The sequence below is a fragment of the Idiotropiscis lumnitzeri genome, chromosome 9 (genome assembly GCF_059441095.1).
Source record: "Idiotropiscis lumnitzeri isolate Australia: NSW breed Sydney's pygmy pipehorse chromosome 9, RoL_Ilum_1.0, whole genome shotgun sequence".
Taxonomy (NCBI): domain Eukaryota; kingdom Metazoa; phylum Chordata; class Actinopteri; order Syngnathiformes; family Syngnathidae; genus Idiotropiscis; species Idiotropiscis lumnitzeri.
In genome coordinates, this window is record NC_142399.1 from 18939212 (window position 1) to 18945211 (window position 6000).

Below are 6000 nucleotides of genomic sequence, written 5' to 3' on the forward strand. Positions count from 1 at the left end.
AAACTCGCGATACAAACTGCGCACTGGGAGATGGCAACTGGACACAATATTCCAGCGACTAGCACCGCTGTCTCCAGCGCTTAAGAAGCCAACTAACGATGATGACCATCTGGTGTGCGCTGGAGACTCCACCCATTCCAAAGACTGAAAGAAAAAGACAAACAGATCTTAAAACAAGATGGATCACAACAAGGAGGGTCCATCTGGAATTTGAATCTCAGATTAAGGAGGAACTGTGTGATTTTGATCCTGGCCGTAGAACAGGAGTAGCTCTACACCATAGACAGAGTACTCAAGGGTGCATGTAAGTTCACTCAACCAGTCGACATGTGCTTTGTGGACTTGGAAAAGGCGGTCGACCGGTGTCAGAGCTGGTTCTGCATTGCCGACAATAATTCGGATTTGGTTGGACTCCGCCCTTTGTCACAGATTCTGTTCAGAACTTTAAGTGACAGAATTTCTTGACGCAGCCGGAATGTTGAGGGCGTCCAGTTTGGTGGTCTCAGTATTACAACTGTGCTTTTTCCAGATGATGTGGTCCTGTTGGCTTCTTCAAGCTGCGATTTTCTGGAGTGGTTTGCAGATGAGTGTGAAAATCATCACCTTCAAATCTGAGACCATGTTTTTCAGTCAAAAAAGGGTGGAGTGCCCTGTCCATTCCTGGTATAAGACCCTGCCCAAGTAGAGGAGTTCAAGTATCTTGTGGTCTTGTTCATGAGCAAGGTGAGGATGAAGCAGGAGATGGACAGGCGGATCAGTACAGTATCTGCAGTGAGGTGGATTCTGTATCGGTTCGTCATTTACATTTATCTACGTTCCCACCTTCACCTATGATGACGAGCTGTGGGTTGTGACTGAAAGAATAAGATCCCGCCTACAGGTGGCCAAAATGAGTTTCCTCCACAGTGTGATCAGGCTCTCCCTAACAGATAAGGTGAGGGGCACCTGAAAGGGGATCAGAGTCCAGCCACAGCTCCTGCGCATTGAGAGGAGCCAGATGAGGTGGCAACCTGTTAGAATGCCACCTGGAGGATTCCCTGGTGAAGTGTTCCGGGCATGTCTTATTGGGAGGAGACCCCAAGATTACCCAGGTCAAACTGAAGGGACTATGTCTCCCAGCTGGCTTGGGAACGCCTCGGGGTTCCACAGGAGGAGCTGGACAATGTGACTGGGGACAGGGAAGTCTGGGCATCACTGCTTAAGATGCTGCCTCCGGGTTCCGACCTCAGATAAGCGGAACACATGGATGGACGGATGATATGAAAATGTTAATCGTTCATGTTCAGAGCTTCATTTAGATTGATTAAAAGAAGTGTAAAATTAGTGGCTCAGTTGAAAACAAGTCATTGTCAGGTCGGCCAAAAAATATTTCAGTGACAAGTACTTGAAAGATGGTTTGGGGTGCCAAAATAAATAAATAAATAAATAAACAAACAAACTTCAGCTGAAATACAGGCTTCTCTCGAAAAAAAAGTGGTGTGGCTGTTTCCTGCTGAGCTGTAAGGAGGTGCTTGTACAAAAATGGGTTACCAGGTCAAGTTGTTAATAAAAAGCCATTACTGCACACTCACAAAACAGCCCACTGTAATATGCCAAACAGCATGCAGACCAGCCATTAGTCTCCTGACCTCCAGCATTGATTCACTCTGGGTAAAAGAGTAGCTCTCTTATAGACAAACCAGGAGTTGACAGGAGGCTTTTTTTTTTTTAAATGGGCAGTTTTACCACCTAAAATAAAATAAAGGGCATGACAGAACTCCATCATATGTTACATACTCACACATACAAGGTATATATATATATATATATATATATGTATATATATATATATATATATTAGAGGTGTCAGAAAAACGTGTTATTAATAGGATTAATCCAAACCCCTTTTAACGTCGTAAATTTTTTTAACGAGCGATTAAGACTCATCTTGTCCGAATAAACAATGTAGTCCTATGACGTAGCGTTGACGCTTGCGAGATCGGAAAAAAAACATCATGCACGCGAAATTTAGGACACGCCTGCATGGGCTTGCCGGTTTATAGAACTAAAAGCATCATGGGAGTGGTAAAAATTACGCAAATTCAATTCTGAACGGCATTTTTTTTTGGTTAGCTAATGGTGTCTTTGATAAGAGCAAAGTCGTGTGTATTGCCATTAGGGCTGGGCGATAAACCGAAAATTTACCGTTAACGAAATGTATCACACTGACCGACATCATTTTGCCCGTGTTGGTAAATTCGGTGTCTAAAAAAAAAAAAGAAAAAGAAAAGTCTTTTCTGTTTGCGGCGATGTTCATGCCCCTTTAAGACGGCTACAGCGCATGTAGTCACGTGACTCATGAGCTGTAGAAGAATGTAAACAGAAGACGCGTTCGTAGCTGGCGATTCAAATCCTGAAGCGGCTGACACGGCTGCAGACGAAGTCGAAATTGTTCCTGTCGCGCTTGTCCCGAAAAGAAATTCGACATCTGTCGTTTGGAAATGTTTTGGGTTCCATAAAGACAATGTTTGAGCAAAAGAACATGAACTACAAAGTGCGTCGTAAGCACCTGAAACAGCGTGTCCAACCTTTTCTTTTTCACCACCCACAACACAACCATGCTGTTGACTTGGAGTTGTACTAAAAGTTCAAAGTGAGAAGCAAGGTTCGACAAGTGACAACAGCCCATAACGGAGGCGACACCATACGAGAGAACGTCTCACAACTGGACGCGATAGCCTAGCCCTAGCACATAGCTAAAGATATAGCTCCTCTGGCTACATTGGAGCGCACGGGATTTAAACGCCTCATGAACGTAGCCAACAAGAGGTACAAAAATATTTCGCAAACAGCACTTCCCGATATGGACGATATGGATCGGGACGGAGCTTAGACATGTCAAGCATTTTGCAACCACATCCGACTTGTGGTTGAGTCGCAACATGGATCCCTGTTTGAGCCTGTATGTGTATTACATAGACGACAAGTGGCGACTGCGCACCGGAGTACTCGAGACGGTACATTTTCCTGATCATGCACACTTGTTTATTTGGCATTGGCATTCCATTGACATTTTTTTCATTTTATTTAGCATTTTGTTTACAGGCGACTAGCTCCTTTGCACATGGCATTATTTATATTGTTTACAAGATACCTTTAGACAAATCTAGGCCTTTGCAAATGGCATTACAGCATCTCGGCACAATATATTTGCAGAAAAAGATTTTGCGAGAGGTACCCTTTTTCTCCTGTTCTTTATGACATTGTTCAAGTCATGCAAAGCAAGCTATTTTGAATGTTTATTCAAATGATTTTTGAACTTTTATTTTTCATTGAAAGTAATGTGTACCAGTTGGTCAATAAAAAATGCAGTTAATATGCATTTCCTGCATTTATTTTGATTTTGGTCCTCAGGGGGAATTTATCGCGCATTTATCGCTATCGAGGTAAAATTACCCAATTTATCGCGATATTGATTTTAGGTCATATCGCCCAGCCCTAATTGCCATCGTGCACTGAACTACGCAGCACGTCCAGTTTAAAATACCATTTGATGGCCAAGCACACCGCTGCTGCCAATTCTCCAGCCCCTTGTCAAACCCAGGCATCCATGGATAATTTGCGACAAAAACCGGTGGATGGATCAACTAAAAAGAGACTCGCCGAAGCCATAGCTAAATGGGTGGCCACTGTGTGTTAGCATCATGGAGGACGAAGGTCTGGTTGAAAAACTTTGCATTGCGTCCAACGACTGCACTTACGAATTGTCCTCGAGAAACGCCATTGCAACCCGCATTCAAGACTTGCAGGAAGCGGAGAAGGTGGAAGCAGTCGCGCTCACCGGTCATGACTGGACTTCTCTCAGTAACCCCAATGACCTCGGTGTAACAGCCTATTATTTTGACCCATTTCATTTGCACTTTGTTGACATTTTATATTTCTTATATTACTCCAATTTGATCCCTTAGAAAGGCTGTTGAGATGCTGTTTTGTGTGACTTTGTTTGTGTGAGTCAAATCCAATGCTTTGTTTTTTCAATTAAAAAAAAGTATTTGCATAAAAACAAAAAATCAATTCTCATATATTAAAGGTATTGCAATTCAATAAAACATTGAATTGTATACATATTAGCTGGACATCTTGAGCAAGTCTCAGAAGTAAACACTGTTCAAATGACAACTGGGCCTTGCAAACCAACACTGCTGGAGTGTGGCGCTTGTGGGCAGTTTTTAGAAATGTTTTGAAATAAAATGGTGTAAAGATGTCTCCATTTAGATCGGATTTAAGAATCAAATTAATATATCTAAAAATTAATCACTTGATTATTTTTTTTAACTAATTAATCACCTTTTTCAACTACTATTTTTCGCAAAGCTTGTAACAGATATTTACTTGAATAATATCTTGGAATTGATGCAAAATCACCAAATATGAAGTACATTTAATTCATAGACTGTTCTAATAGCTTTCTTGGATTCTTGAATACGATCGAAATTGAGACATCTTTGCAGACATTTATTTTCGAAACGTTTCTCAAAACTGCCCCAGTGTTGGTTTGCAAGGCCCAGTGGTACCTTAAACACAGTGTTTTGTTCTGAGACGTGCTAAAGACAGCTAATATGGCACAATATTTGCAAAGAATGCAAATTATTTTTAAATCAAACTGAGTTAAGTGAGTTAAAACTTTTGGGATTAATCACCTGAGTTAATGCTTTCATTTCGACAGCCAGAGAGAGAAAGAGAGAGAGAGAGAGATACACACCATTGCAGCGGTTTGCTCTTACACAAAAGGAGACAAACCATTTTGTCGACCTGTCTACTTTTGTTGCAGACCACGGAGAGCAGCAGATCACACAAATACAGCCATCATGCAAGAACACAGTGATGAGGCGGGCAAATTCCCCTGAACTGAATATCTCGGGCACGGGCACTTTGCATCAATATGACATCAAATTTTTTAAAACCACTGTCAAAGGCAAACATTTTGCCAGGAATTGCCACCAAATTATAATCACGGTTAGGTAGGTGAAATCTACTTGATGTGCCAAGGTATTTATTTTTCAAGTCTAAGTACAAAGTATTTTAAATGTGTTAGTTCAAGGTGGGATTTGTGTACATGGAAATATCAGATTTATCACATAAATGCGTGACTTTAATTTGAATACTTTTGATTTACAGCATACAGGTTAAGTGAAGTTGACATATCAAGGAAGCTTGGGTTGAAATATGAGGCTGAGCAATTATATTCATTCGCAAACATATCAGTCATTGTAGAAGATAAACTGTTCATGTGTTCTGTGACCCGCAGGATCTTCTGTTGTTATTCATTAGTGGAGCCCGGGATATGATGTTTTCAAACATGTCAAAGACCATCTATTCAGTCTTTGTCGCACATGTGTGGAATGGATCCTTGCAACTGCCAAGGGAAAGTGACCAATTAATTAATGCTATTGGGAGTGTGTACTGGCACAATCATGATCCTCTCCATTTCATATAAAATAAAATAATAATAATAGAAGCACAGTTTTTTCAAGGCTATATGCTGTCCAGTGCCCTCATTTTTCACATGACAATTACCACCTCTGAGCCTATTCCAAATTGTTAATCGCATAATGGATACAAAAATAATGCGATATGACTCTCATCATATGTAATGCCTGACAGATTTGCGGTTGTACACTGTACACTACTTTTCCAATGTACTGTATTTTGTAGTTGAATTTATGCTGTACATTCTTTGATGTCGTCAGTGCTTTTTGATGATGTGTCAAATTTTTTTGAAGCCTGCAAAGACATTGCTAAAATGGGGGCAAAGGTCGAGTTGCAATTGGTCAAGATACATTATGTCATCACACATTACACAGTAATTTGGTCCACTTCTCTCTTCACTAATATTTGGAAAAAAAGGCTTTCATCCATGGGGTACGGGTGACAATTTGCTCATTTGCTAATGTCTTTCTGTCTTTACTAATGATGATGCAAAGACGATCCTTGAGAAAACGGCGTGGGAGACATCAGCCT